This window comes from Triticum dicoccoides, chromosome 3A, assembly GCF_002162155.2.
Source record: "Triticum dicoccoides isolate Atlit2015 ecotype Zavitan chromosome 3A, WEW_v2.0, whole genome shotgun sequence".
Classification (NCBI taxonomy): Eukaryota; Viridiplantae; Streptophyta; class Magnoliopsida; order Poales; family Poaceae; genus Triticum; species Triticum dicoccoides.
Window position 1 is genome coordinate 368385716 of NC_041384.1, and position 13696 is coordinate 368399411.

Genomic DNA, 13696 nt, shown 5'->3' on the forward strand with positions numbered 1-13696 from the left:
ATGATGAGCTTATCATGCAGTTCTACTCCACAACTCACTTCTACCCAGATGGCAAGATAGTCTGGATGTCTGAAGGCACTAGATACCAGTCAACAGTAGCAGAATGGGCTCAATTGATCAATGCTCCTGAGGAGAATGAAGATGACTTGGATGTCTATGCCAAGAAGAACAAGGATCACAACTCCATGGCTAGCATGTACAAGGAGATTCCTGATGCAGATCTTGAGACTCACCAATTTGGATCAGTGAAACAGCTCCTGTCAGGACTGCCTACTATCAATTGGACCCTCAGGCACACTCTTCTACCCAAGTCTGGTGATCACAGAATGATCAGATGCCACTCCATCAATCTGCTACATATATTTGATGTGCCACAAAAGTTCAAGGTCATGAGTCTTATAGTTGAAACTATCAAGAGGATAGCTGCTGACTAAAAGAGAAGTTGTGGGTATGCACCACTGATCCAGGAGTTGATTAACTCCAAGATGGGCACTGGCGCATACTTGTTGGACAAGGATCACATGCCTATCTATCCAGACTTTGAGGAAAACCAAGTGGTCATGAATGAGGATGAACCATCTTCTGTGCACGTTCAAGCAAAGAGGGAGAAGGCAAAGGCTGAGAAAGCTGTAAAGATGACAACCATGGAAGAGGCATCTTAGTATCTTCTGAAAAGCAAGCAAGATCAGCTTGGCTACTTGATTGCATCCACTCTAAGGATTGAGAAAGGGATGTTCACCCTGACTCAAAACCAGGAGAGCTTGGAAAGGATCATAGAGCAGAAGTTCTATGACATGGATGTGAAGGTAACTGAGATCCAGTCTGTTGTGGAGCAACTTCAGGATGATATGCAGGAGAGGAAGGGCAAGACAACCACTGATGCATTTGCCAGAGTGCCTAGAGCTCAGAGATCTGCTGCAGTGCCTATTCCAGACACCAGAGCCACTTCATCTGCACCAGCTACAACTTCAGTGCCACCAGCTCCAGCACCTACTCCATCAGCTCCATCTACATCGACTGAAGCCTTTGTTCTTGGAGTTATCCGGACACCACCACCTGAAGACCAAGCCTGAGAGACAATTTAGTGCTATGCATTTTCTAGGAACTTTTTGGTAACTTGTTGCCAAAGGGGGAGAAAAATGTATAGATCATAGGCTTCGAGAGAGAGCGTTGCCTTTTTTATTCTCCCTTGCTTTGGTGGTTGAACTTTATTTGCTTGATTGAGATACTTTCTGTCTATGTGATACTTGGATGATCATGTGTGTTTGATCATATGATACATTAATGCTTGTTGGATGACATTATCATTTTATCCCTATATGATCATTCACTTTGCTTGGTGATGAGTGCATGTATTCAATTATTATCATTTTGAGCGCTCCACCCAGATGTATGTGACATGGAAGAGTAACCCATGAGCCTAATTCTCTATGCATTTGCAGTCCAAAGCAAATCATAAACTATGCACAAATTTAGGGGGAGCTCTTGCTTTTCACATACTTCTCAAAGCGACAATGTTTTTCACTCTTATTATCATTTGTCGAAGCTTTGATCTATATGTTGTCATCAATTACCAAAAAGGGCGAGATTGAAAGTGCAACTATCTCTAGGTGGTTTTGGTAATTCCTAACAACATATAGCTCATTGAGCTAATGCTATTCCAAGATTAACATTTCAGGAAAAGCTCAATGAATGGCATGGCATGGATGACGAAAGTGGACCCCTCAAAATACTAAGGACAAAAAGATTGGCTCAAGCTCAAAGCTCAAGACTCTACATTTTATATTTTAGTGATCCAAGATCACATTGAGTCTATAGGAAAAGCCAATACTATCAAGGAGGGATGAGGTGTTGCTTGATGACATTCTTGCTTCATAGTGCTTAGTGATATGCTCCAAAACCCTCAACTACCTTCCCACATCCACATATGACCTAAACCAAAAGTCAAACTCGGCCCCACCGATTCTTTCTATCCGGCGCCACCGAGTTCAGATGTCATAGCTACTGCCACAAACCCTGGGCAAATCGGTCTCACCGATAGGGATCTCGGTCACACGGAGATGGGGTTGTAATCTCTTTGTTTCCCATCGTAACGTTTCGGTCCTACCGAGATGAGCGATCGGTCCCACCGAGATTGCAATGTAAACTCTCTGTTTCCCTTTTGTAACATTCCGGTCCCACCGAAATGAGCGATCGGTCGCATCGAGTTTACCTGATCAACTCTCTGGTTAGCTTATTACCAAAATCGGTCCCACCGAGTTTGTGTAATCGGTCATACCGAGATTACGTTATGCCCTAGCCCTAACCATATCGGTCCTACCGAGTTGCATCTCAGTCCCACCGAAAATCCTAACGGTCACTAGGTTTGCTAAATCGGTCCGACCGAGTTTCTCAATTCGGTCACACCGAGATTGGTAAATTGCGTGTAACGGTTAGTTTTTGTGTGGAGGCTATATATACCCCTCCGCCCACTCTTCATTCATGGAGAGAGCTATCAGAATATACCTACACTTCCAATACACATTTTCTGAGAGAGAACCACCTACTCATGTGTTGAGGCCAAGATATTCCATTCTCACCATATGAATCTTGATCTCTAGCCTTCCCCAAGTTGCTTTCCACTCAAATCTTCTTTCCACCAAATCCATATCCTGTGAGAGAGAGTTGAGTGTTGGGGAGACTATCATTTGAAGCACAAGAGCAAGGATTTCATCATCAACACACCATTTGTTACTTCTAGGAGAGTGGTGTCTCCTAGATTGGCTAGGTGTCACTTGGGAGCCTCCGACAAGATTGTGGAGTTGAAGCAAGGAGTTTGTAAGGGCAAGGAGATCGCCTACTTCATGAAGATCTACCGCTAGTGAGGCAACTCCTTCGTGGGCGATGGCCATGATGGGATAGACAAGGTTGCTTCTTCTTGGACCCTTCGTGGGTGGAGCCCTCCTTGGACTCGCGCAACCATTACCCTTCGTGGGTTGAAGTCTCCATCAACGTGGATGTATGATAGCACCACCTATCGGAAAAACGAAAAAACATCCGTGTCTCCAATTGCGTTTGAATTCTCCAAACCCTTCCCTTTACATTCTTTCAAGTTGCATGCTTTACTTTTCGCTGCTCATAGACTCTTTGCATGCTTGCTTGAATTGTGTTAAGATTGCTTGACTTGTGCTAAGATAGCTAAAATCTGCCAAACACTAAAATTGGGAAAAGGCTAGATTTTTATTTGGTCAAGTAGTCTAATCACCCCACCTCTAGGCATACTTTCGATCCTACAGAGGGGCGGAGAGTTCAAGGTCGGGCAAACCTTGCGAGGTTGCGTGACGTAAGCCATGACGATCGAGACCAGGCGGGCGCCAGCGCGCGCAGCGTTCTTGTTTCCTCTTTGGTGCTAAAGGGGCAGGCACAGGCGCGGAGTACCGAGGCATCAAGCAAAGGTTGCCATATTGGTGCAATGATACCAAGACCAGAAGTACGGCAAGACGGAGATCAACGTGGATCCCAAGACAACGTCACCACCACAGCCTTTGGCAGGCGAAGACTGCTTTTGTCAGGATAGCTTGTACTAGTTGTCCCCTTTCAAATTGTCCGTTGTTGGCTCCCTTCCTGCTCAATATTTGGGGAGAGGACCATGGCCTCTATAAATAGGATTAGCCACCACAGTAGGAGGCAACTCGTCTCGAATCCACCCGAACAACAGCCAGTTCGCCAAGCACAAGAACACCTCAACCTCAGGAGGCTATTCTTCCCCTTGTACTATTCATCATCGGCCCAAGAGGCAATCCACCACCACCACACTGGAGTAGGGTATTACACCACAACGGTGGCCTAAACCAGTATAAATCTTGTGTCCTTTGTGTTGCGAGTTCGTCGAGTTTGTTCGTGAGATCTTAGCTAAGTTAGGACGTGGATCGATAGGGGGGAGATCTTCGCGCGCACCCAAGTGTTTGAACCTTAATGGTTTTGCCGGAACCCGTGATGCGACATTTGGCGCGCCAGGTAGGGGTGCACCGGAGTCTTCCTTCCGTCAGCTCGCGCTCCACCATCTCCATGCCCGCTCCCCATGGCGGACGCCCCTCCAGCTAGATCTACCGGTGCCCACGGCAGTGCTCGGGGGCTCCGAGCCCTTGCCCCCGCCTTGCGGCAGGTGCAGTGGCCATCCAAGTTCAAGCCGGAGATGCCGGCACACTACGATGGCGCGGCAGACCCGTCGGCTTTCCTGCTAGCATACGAGGAGGCCGTCCTGGAAGCCGGGGGCGACAACAAGATCATGGCCAACTGGTTCAAGATGGCCCTTGTGGGCGCTCCGCGCACCTGTCTCCTCCACTTGCCGGAGTCTTCTGTCGCTACCTGGGAGGAGCTGCGCGGCCTCTTTGTCGCATGCTTCGGGGAACCGGCGGCCTCTTTCTCGGCGGTTCGCAAGCACCACCCTCAGATCCACACGTTAAGCCGTAACTTCGCTAGATCGGTGTCGCTTCCAAGCGCCCGGGGGCTCCGCCCGGCTGGGCCACGCCTGAGGCCAACCTCACCTTCGACTCGGAGGACCATCTCGCCTCCACCGACGGTTCGGGTGCGCTCCCGATGTTGTGCGCCTCCACCATCTGCCACGTGTCCATCACCAAGACGATCATCAACGGCGGCGCCGGCCTCAATGTGCTCTTCGTCGAGGCCTTTAGCCTCCTTCACGTACCGTTCGAGCGACTCCGACCAAGCAAGCCCTTCTTGGGGGTCGGCGGGGGCCCCGCCCGCTCCCTGGAGCAGATCCGCCTCCCCGTGACCTTCGGCACACGCAACAACTACCGCACCGAGCTCATCGACTTCGACATCGCCCGCATTGGCCTCCCATACAATGCCATCCTCGGGTACCTAGCTCTGGCCCAGTTCATGGTGGCTACCCATCCTTCTTACAATTCCATGAAGATGTCGGGGAGCCAGGGTGTCCTCACCATCAAGGGGGATGCCAAGGAGGCCCTGGCGGTGCTCAATCTTGCCCTCTAGGCCGCCGCGACAGCACGACCCACCGACGCGGAGACCTCCAAGGCCAAGGGAGCCGTACCAACCAAGAAGAAGCAGTTCTTCACTCAGTTCAAGGCAGAAACCAAGCAAGTGTTGGTCGAGGAGGACGGGTCCTCAGGGGCAACCATTACCATAGGCGCCAACCTCGAGCCTGCTCAGGAAGAGGCGCTAGTGAAGTTTTTTCGTGCAAACAAGGGAGTGTTCGCCTGGGAGCCCGATCAACTAGTTGGGGTCCCGAGAGAGGTGATAGAGCACCACCTGAAGGTGTGCCCCAACGTACGCCCTGTGAAGCAGAAGGCAAGGTGGCAGTCCACGGAGAAGCAAGCTTTCATTGTCTAAGAAACTCGCAAGTTGGAGGCTGCGGGTGTCATACGCGAAGTTCGGTACCCCGAGTGGCTGGCAAACCCCGTCCTCGTCCCCAAGAAAGGTGAGAAGGAGCGGATGTGCATCGACTTCACCAGCCTCAACAAGGCCTGCCCCCAAGATCCATTCCCGCTTCCACGCATCGACCAGATCGTCGACTCCACCGCCGAGTGCGACTTGCAACGTTTCCTGGATGCATTCTCAGGTTATCACCAGATCAAGATGGCGGTAGAAGATGTGGAGAAGACGGCCTTCCTAACCCCGTGTGGGGTGTACTGCTACACATGCATGCCGTTCGGGCTGCGCAACGCGGGCGCAACCTTCCAGCGACTCATGCACATCGCCTTAGGGCAACAGCCCGGGAGAAATGCTGAAGCCTACATCGATGACATCATGGTAAAGTCTTGGGAGGCGGGAACCTTGATCCAAGACCTAGAGGAGACCTTTGAAAGCCTTCGCCAGGTGGACTTGCGGCTCAATCTGGAGAAATGCGTGTTTGGCATCCCTTCCGGCAAGCTACTGGGTTTCCTGGTGTCCGACAGGGGGGTCGAGGCCAACCCAGAGAAGGTGAAGGCCATTTAAGACATGAGTCCACCACAGACCCTCAAGGAAATGCAGAAGTTGGCTGGTCGGGTGACTGTGTTAGGGCACTTCATCTCCAAGCTGGGAGAGCGCACCCTACCCTTCTTCAAGCTGATGAAAAAGAAGGGCCTGTTCGAGTGGACCCCGGAGGCCGACCAAGCTTTTCAAGACCTCAAGAGATACCTGACCAGCCCTCCAGTGATGGTGGCACCACGACCTCGCGAGCCCCTGGTGCTCTATCTTGCTGCCACCCCATACTTAGCCAGCGCGGCCCTGGTGGCGGTTCGGGAAGAACAACAAGCCAAGGGTGCATCGTGCCACGCCACGCCTCCAGCAGAGACGACGCACGGCCAGAAGGGCGTCACAAGGGCCGCAGCAGCAGCGATAGAGGATCAGGCTCGGCAGGACGACACCCCCAAACTCGCGAAGAGTTCGGCAAGCGACCAGGCATCGGGGGATCTACCCCCTCAGGAGACACCCCAGCTTCCAGAAGACGCAAACCTCATCAGCACGCCTGCCCTCGTCGAGCACCCAGTATACTTCATCAGCACGATGTTGCGGGACGCAAGAGCACGGTACCCCCATGCCTCAGAAGCTCCTGCTCACGCTCCTAGTGGCCTTGCAATAGCTGTGGCACAACTTCCAGGGCCACGCCATCATGGTCATCTCAGCTTACCCATTGGAGAGAGTGCTCAGGAGCCCCAACTCTACCGGAAGAGTCGCTGAATGGAACATCAAGTTGCAAGCATTCCAGCTGGAGTTCGGTACTACCAGGGTCATCAAGGGGGCCGCGCTCGCTGATAACATGATAGAATGGACAGATGCCCCGGCGCTTGAAGAAGGCGAAGACCGGTCCCTCTCGCCGGGAAGCGAGGTGCCTGACGGCTGGGTCACGTATTTCGATGGTGCCTTCGCGCGCCAGGGCGCGGGGGATGGAGCAGTACTCATCTCGCCCACTCAGGACAAGCTCTACTACACTGTGCACCCTTGCTTCCAGCAAGGCGAGAAAGTCTCCAACAACATTGCAGAATACGAGGGTCTCATAGCCGGCCTGAAGGCTGCGGCGGCGCTGGGGGTGAAGCGTCTCACTATCAGGGGCGACTCACAGCTCCTCGTCAACTTCTCCAATAGGGTATACGAGCCAAAGGACAAACACATGGATGCATACCTCGTGGAGGTGCGCAAGATATAGAAGCAATTCCTGGGCCTGGAGTTGCAGCACGTGCCCCGCGGCACCAAAAAGGAAGAAGATGACATCGCCAGGAGAGCATCCAAGCGACATCCCCAGGAGCCTGGCGTCTTCGAGGAGCGGCTCTTCAAGCCATCAGCAACGCTGCCACTTTCAAGAACAACTCAGCCTCGGGAGGAACTCCCGCAGCCTCCAACCTTAGGAGCCCCAGCCTGTGGCCCGACCTCAGGAGTGCGCCTACTCCTGGCACACGAGCACCAGGAGGAATGCTGGACCGAGGAATTCAAGGAATACCTGATGCAAGGGACGTTGACAGAAAAGGAGGAGGATGTGGAGCGCGTGGCCCGTCAGGCCACGACATATTGCATCCAGGATGGTGAGTTATACAAAAAGCAACCAAATGACGTTACACTACGTTGTATCTCCATGGAACAGGGGAAAGAGCTAATAGTTGACATACACAGCGGAGACTGTGGGCACCACTCGTCGTCGCGAACCCTCGTCGGCAAGGCATTCCAAAGTGGATTCTACTGGCCTACGACGCTCAACGATGCAGTCAAGCTGGTGAAGTCCTGCGAGGCCTGCCAATTCCACGCCAAGCATATCCATCTGCCAGCTCAGGGCCTCCAGATGATCCCACTCTAATGGTCATTTGCGGTCTGGGGGCTGGATATTCTGGGACCGTTCCCTCGGGCGCCACGGGGCTATCGATACCTCTACATCGCCATGGACAAGTTCACCAGGTGGCCGGAGGTTGAAGCCGTCCGCACCATCCCAGCTGGCTCTGCAGTCAAGTTCATCAGGGGCCTCGTGAGCCGTTTTGGGGTCCCCAACCACATCATCACCCATAACGGCTCGCAGTTCACTAGTAATCTCTTCAAGTCATATTGTCCTAACCTTGGAATGCAGATCTGCTACGCCTCAGTAGCGCACCCCAGGAGCAATGGCCAGGCCAAACGCGCCAACGCGGAGGTCTTAAAGGGCCTCAAGACCAGGACCTTCAAGAAGAAGCTCAAGGCATGCGGCTGGGGCTGGCATGATGAGCTCCAGTCTGTGTTGTGGTCGATCCGCACCACCGCCACCAAGCCAACGGGTGAAACCCCATTCTTCCTCGTCTATGGAGAAGAAGCAGTCCTCCCTCATGAGGTCGAGTATCGCTCCGCACGGATCCTGGCGTTTGATGAGATGCAGCAGGACGTCATGCGGGAGATGGACCTCGTCTGTGGGAGGAACGATGCTGTGATGCTGCACTACGGGCGGCAAGATACCAGTAGGTGCTGCGGCGGTACCACGGCCGCAGCGTCTGCTCCAGGACTCTTGAGGTGGGTGACCTCGTCCTGAGGCGGGTGCTCTCCAAGGAGGGGCTGCATAAGCTCTCTCCCATGTGGGAGGGCCCGTTCAAGGTCGTCCACGTCTCCAGGCCTGGCGCCGCGCGCTTGGAGACACAGGAGGGGGTACCCGTCCAGAATGCCAGGAACATCCAACACCTCCAGAAGTTCTACCCATGAAGAAAGGCCTAGTACCCATGAAGAAAGGCCCAGTGTCTCTGAAGAAGGCCCGGTGCCTATGAAGAAAGGCCCAGTGCCTGTGAAGAAGGCCCGGTGCCTGTGAAGAAAGGCCCAGTGCCTGTGAAGCAAGGCCATGTGCCTGTGAAGAATCGCCACCCGTGACACTCTCACGTAATAATATGTGGGGCTGTACATGCCCCGAAGCCTCAGGAGAACTGCCTTGGGCCTCGGGGGCTCCTACCCACGCCGAGTGGCAGCACTTAGCTCCGCGCTGGTGAGAAGACGTTGGAGACTAGACTAGGTGCCGGACGCGGATTTTCATTTGCTTTCCGAAGTTGGTTCGCCCCTCTTTTAATTGAAATTTTCTTTCTGGTGTCTCTCGCTGGTCCCGTTTTTTCGCTTTCTGCATCTGTTTCTGCCTTTGCCTCTTTGGTCGACCCGAACTCTCCCTCGCGTCCCTCGCGAGGGGACTGAACAGGTACCTTCGTGAGATTCCTCCTTCTGTCTTTTCACGAGGCACCCTCGTTCGAGCCCACAAGCTGGCGCACCTCTCCTAATCCGTGCCCCATAGGTATCGCGATGCAAAGCACTGAGTCAAGGCCAGCGGCGCCTATAACCAAACCCTGGGTGAGCGATAAACCTCTTAACGAATCTTTTGTACTTCCTAAGCACATATCAGGTTAAGGAGGCCTCGACAAGCACTAGGAAGTAAGCGCCTCGTGAGGAGGAGGCCACTCAAAACAAGGCGAGCTAAGTTATCCCTACATAAAACAACGATGTTGCGACATGGCACAGGGACGACAAACATAACATAACGATTGAGATCACAGTTCGATACACGCCCCTCAGGGGCCCATTTTGGTTTGTTTCTGATGCAGGAAGGAAAAGAAGAATAAAATGGAAGCGGCGCCTACACCGGTTCACGGGCGCAGGCCCCAGCGCCCTCCTGAGCTCAACTGGACCCCTCTCACGCTTCACGGAGGCGCGACGATGAGACGACCCGCCACCGTCTTCGAAGCGGGCACGGCGGTGTGGCGGTTGGTCGTAGCCGCCATTGCTGGAGCTGTCGCTGGGGGAAGAGTGTCCATAGCCGGACGAGACGCGGTCGGCGCCAAGGGCGGGTTTGCCCCCATCCTCGTCGCGGCCGTCGCCAAGGCCGAGCACCTCCTCGCTGTCATTCACCTTGGGGCAGCACCCGACGCGGCGACCATCTTCTCCAAACACCCTCACATAGAGGGTCATGTCGCCGTCGTACTTGAAGTGAAGGGTGCACCACCTAGCCAGGCCGCGCGCGCGGCCGAACGTCTGCCAACCGCGGGCCAGAGCTACATTACCCGCAGTGGAGACCTCGACCGCAACCTAGGAAGCCCTGCTGCAGCAGCCGTCCGCCTGTAGCCAAAGCCCGCTGGGACCTGAGGCCGGCAGCTCGTCGGCGAAGAAGCACAGGAGCTGAAGCCAGTTGCCGGCCGGATTCTCCGACCAGACAACGAACTCCGATAGCATCTCCGCCGAGTGGAAGCATGTCCGGGGAGACTGCGCGACCATGGCACGTCTCCCTTCATCAACGGGGCCACCACAACCGGAGCGACCCCTGCCCCGCGAAGCGGTACCACCACGGTCGCACGAAGCCGCGGTGGGGGTTGTGGTGTGCTTGCGGGGACGGCCATGTCCACGCTTGGGCACCGGAGAGCCGGACCCCTCGCGAGGGCCTTCCCCTTCTCTGCGGCGGTGAACCTCCTCGACGGCGCTATTGGTGGAAGGAGAGGAGCAAGGAAGGAGAAGAGGCGGAAAAGGAAGAGGAAGGATGGGCGAGGGGTTCCGCCCCCCTCCCATTTATACTAGGAGAAGGCCAACCGGCACCCCCCACGATCACAGGTAATGATGGTTTTCCTTGTGTGTCGCGGGGACTTGTCACGTCCGGCAGTTGCCGAGGCAGCGTGGGGAAGTGGAGACGCCCACGTACAATCAACCACCACGCGTCAACCGAGGTCACAGGCTATGGGGGCCCTCGGAGCTCCGCACTTGACTCGGCTTCGCCTCGAAGCCAAGCCCGAGCGTGCCTTGGGCCCGGGGGCTACTATCGGCGTTCTAGGAACGGGGGTCCCCAGACTTGCCTTCCTGCGGCCCATGGCGTGGCTTTGCTGGCAGGCCTGTGCGGCCCATCTTCATCAACAAGGAATCAAGACCCTCGCGAGGGGCCAAGCCTGGCGGACGACACAAGACCTCCACAGGACTGGCCTCACCAGGCTGGCTTGCGAGGGGCGGAGAGTTCAAGGCCAGGCAAACCTTGCGAGGTTCACGTGACGTCAGCCATGACGATCGAGACCAGGCGGGCGCCAGCGCGCGCAGCGTCTTGTTTCCTCTTTGGTGCTAAGGGGCCAAGCACAGACGTGGAGTAGTGAGGCATCAAGCAAAGGTTGCCATATTGGTGCAACGAGACCAAGACCAGAAGGATGGTAAGATGGAGGTCACCCTGGAGCCCAAGACGGCTTCACCACCAGAGCCTTTGGCAGGCGAAGATTGCTTTTGTCAGGATAGCTTGTACTAGTTGTCCCCTTTCGAATTAGCCATTGTTGGGTCCCTTCCCGCTCAATATTTGGGGAGAGGACCATGGCCTCTATAAATAGGATTAGCCACCATAGTAGGAGGCAACTCGTCCTGAATCCACCCAAACAATAGCCAGTTCGCCAAGCACAAGAACACCTCAACCTCAGGAGGTTGTTCTTCCCCTTATACTGTTCATCCTCAGCCCAAGAGGCAATCCACCACCACCACACTGGAGTAGGGTATTACACCACAACGGTGGCCTGAACCAGTATAAATCTTGCGTCCTTTGTGTTGCGAGCTTGTTGAGTTAGTTCGTGAGATCTTAGCTAAGTTAGGACGCAGATCGATAGGGGGGAGATCTTCACGCTCACCTGAGTGTTCGAACCTTAAGGGTTTTGCTGGAACCCGCGATCCGACAGCTGTAGGGTTTGAGGGCCGAACGGATTGAACTCCCACATATGGCGAGTCTGGCGCTGGCAGGGGAGAATCCGGTGAAAAATCATCACCTGGATCAAATCGGTAAGACTGGTATTCTTCTCTATCATACTCTTGACCCGCTTATGCGGCGTCATTACCTCGTCAGACGATGCCCAGTCCAGGCCCTTTTTGATCCATGATGTAAGCCACACTGGAGGCCCGGATTTGAACTCAGGGGTGGCGGCCTGTCGGTGTCAAAACCGGCGGATCTTGGGTAGGGGGTCCCAAACTGTGCGTCTAGGCCGGATGGAAACAGGAGGCAGGGGACACGATGTTTTACCCAGGTTCAGGCCCTCTCGATGGAGGTAAACCCCTACGTCCTGCTTGATTAATTTTGATGATATGGGTAGTACAAGAGTAGATCTACCACGAGATCAGAGAGGCTAAACCCTAGAAGCTAGCCTATGGTATGATTGTATGTTATGGTTGTTGTCCTACGGACTAAAACCCTTCGGTTTATATAGACACCGGAGAGGGTTAGGGTTACACAAGTTCGGTTACAAAGGAGGAGATATCCATATCCGTATTGCCTAGCTTGCCTTCCACGCCAAGTAGAGTCCCATCCGGACACGAGACGAAGTCTTTAATCTTGTCTCTTCATAGTCTAACAGTCCAGCCAATGGAGATAGTCCGGCTGTCCGGAGACCCCCTAATCCAGGACTCCCTCAGTAGCCCCTGAACCAGGCTTCAATGACGATGAGTCGGGCGCGCAGTATTGTCTTCGGCATTGCAAGGCGGGTTCCTTCTCCCAATACATCACAGAAGAATTTGAATACGAGGATAGTGTCCAACCCTGCAAAATAAGTTCCACATTCCACCGTAGAGGGAATAATATTTTCACAGATCCAATTTGCTGGCTTATTTTGGCAGCATGACGTTATGTCATAGCCCGGTGATTATTCGAACCGTTTCGTTTAACCAGCCCCGCACATAACGCGAGGCAGTTTTTTGACACGTCTTGTCAAAGCAGAGATCGTGCCCCCTTATTACGGGATTCTCATCAATATGGGTGTGGGTAACCCAACCGCGCCATCAATTGCGGCGCTTGGGGGATAAGCGAGTTTTACCAGGCAAGTGGGGACGCTTAGCTTCGTCCGCCCATATAAAGGGATAAGGATTCACCTTTCTATCCACGCCTTCTTCCTCCTTTGCTCATCCGTCTTCACACACTCGAGCTCTAGCGCCCAAGTCCGCACTTCCCACCTCGACCTTCTCCAATCATGTCCGGAGCGGGAGGCAAGTGGATGGTCTCCACCGTCACAGAGGGAGACATCAAGAAACTGAGGAGAGCCGGATACCTGCCCGACGACATCGCGCACCGGCTCCCAGATGAGGGGTAGCTCATCCCCACTCCCAGGCCCCATGAGAGGGTAGTATTCCTCCACCACTTCCTCCGCGGACTAGGGTTTCCCCTCCATCCATTCATCCGTGGTCTCATGTTCTACTATGGGCTGGACTTTCATGATCTGGCCCCGAACTTCATCCTCAACATTTCAGCGTTCATCGTTGCGTGCGAGGCTTTCCTTCGCATCCGGCCCCACTTCGGCCTATGGTTAAAGACCTCAATATTAAGCCGGAGGTGGTACGAGGCCAACAAGCAGAATGCGGCGGAGCCATGGTGGGTAAGATGCCCAACGTCATATGGCTCGAGGGCTCCTTCGTGGAGACAATAAAGGGATGGTAGTCGGCGTGGTTCTACATCACCGAGCCGCGCGACGCCAAATGGGCGGCAGCCCCCGAGTTTCGATTTGGATTCCCTACACGGCTCACTTCTTGGAAAGAGAAGGGCTTGTCTTGGGGTTCATTGGTGGAGCTGGACGGACTCCAGAAATGTATCCGGAGTATGGCAAGCAAGAAGCTCAAGCTTGTCAACATAGTCCAAGTTATGCTCATCCGCCGGATCCTCCCGTGTCAACAACGTGATTTTACCCTACGGGAGTTCGACCCGGCCCAGCACCGGACTCTGTGCGAGATCTTTGATACGCGCACAAGGACGTCTGGAAGGTGCTGTTCAAGG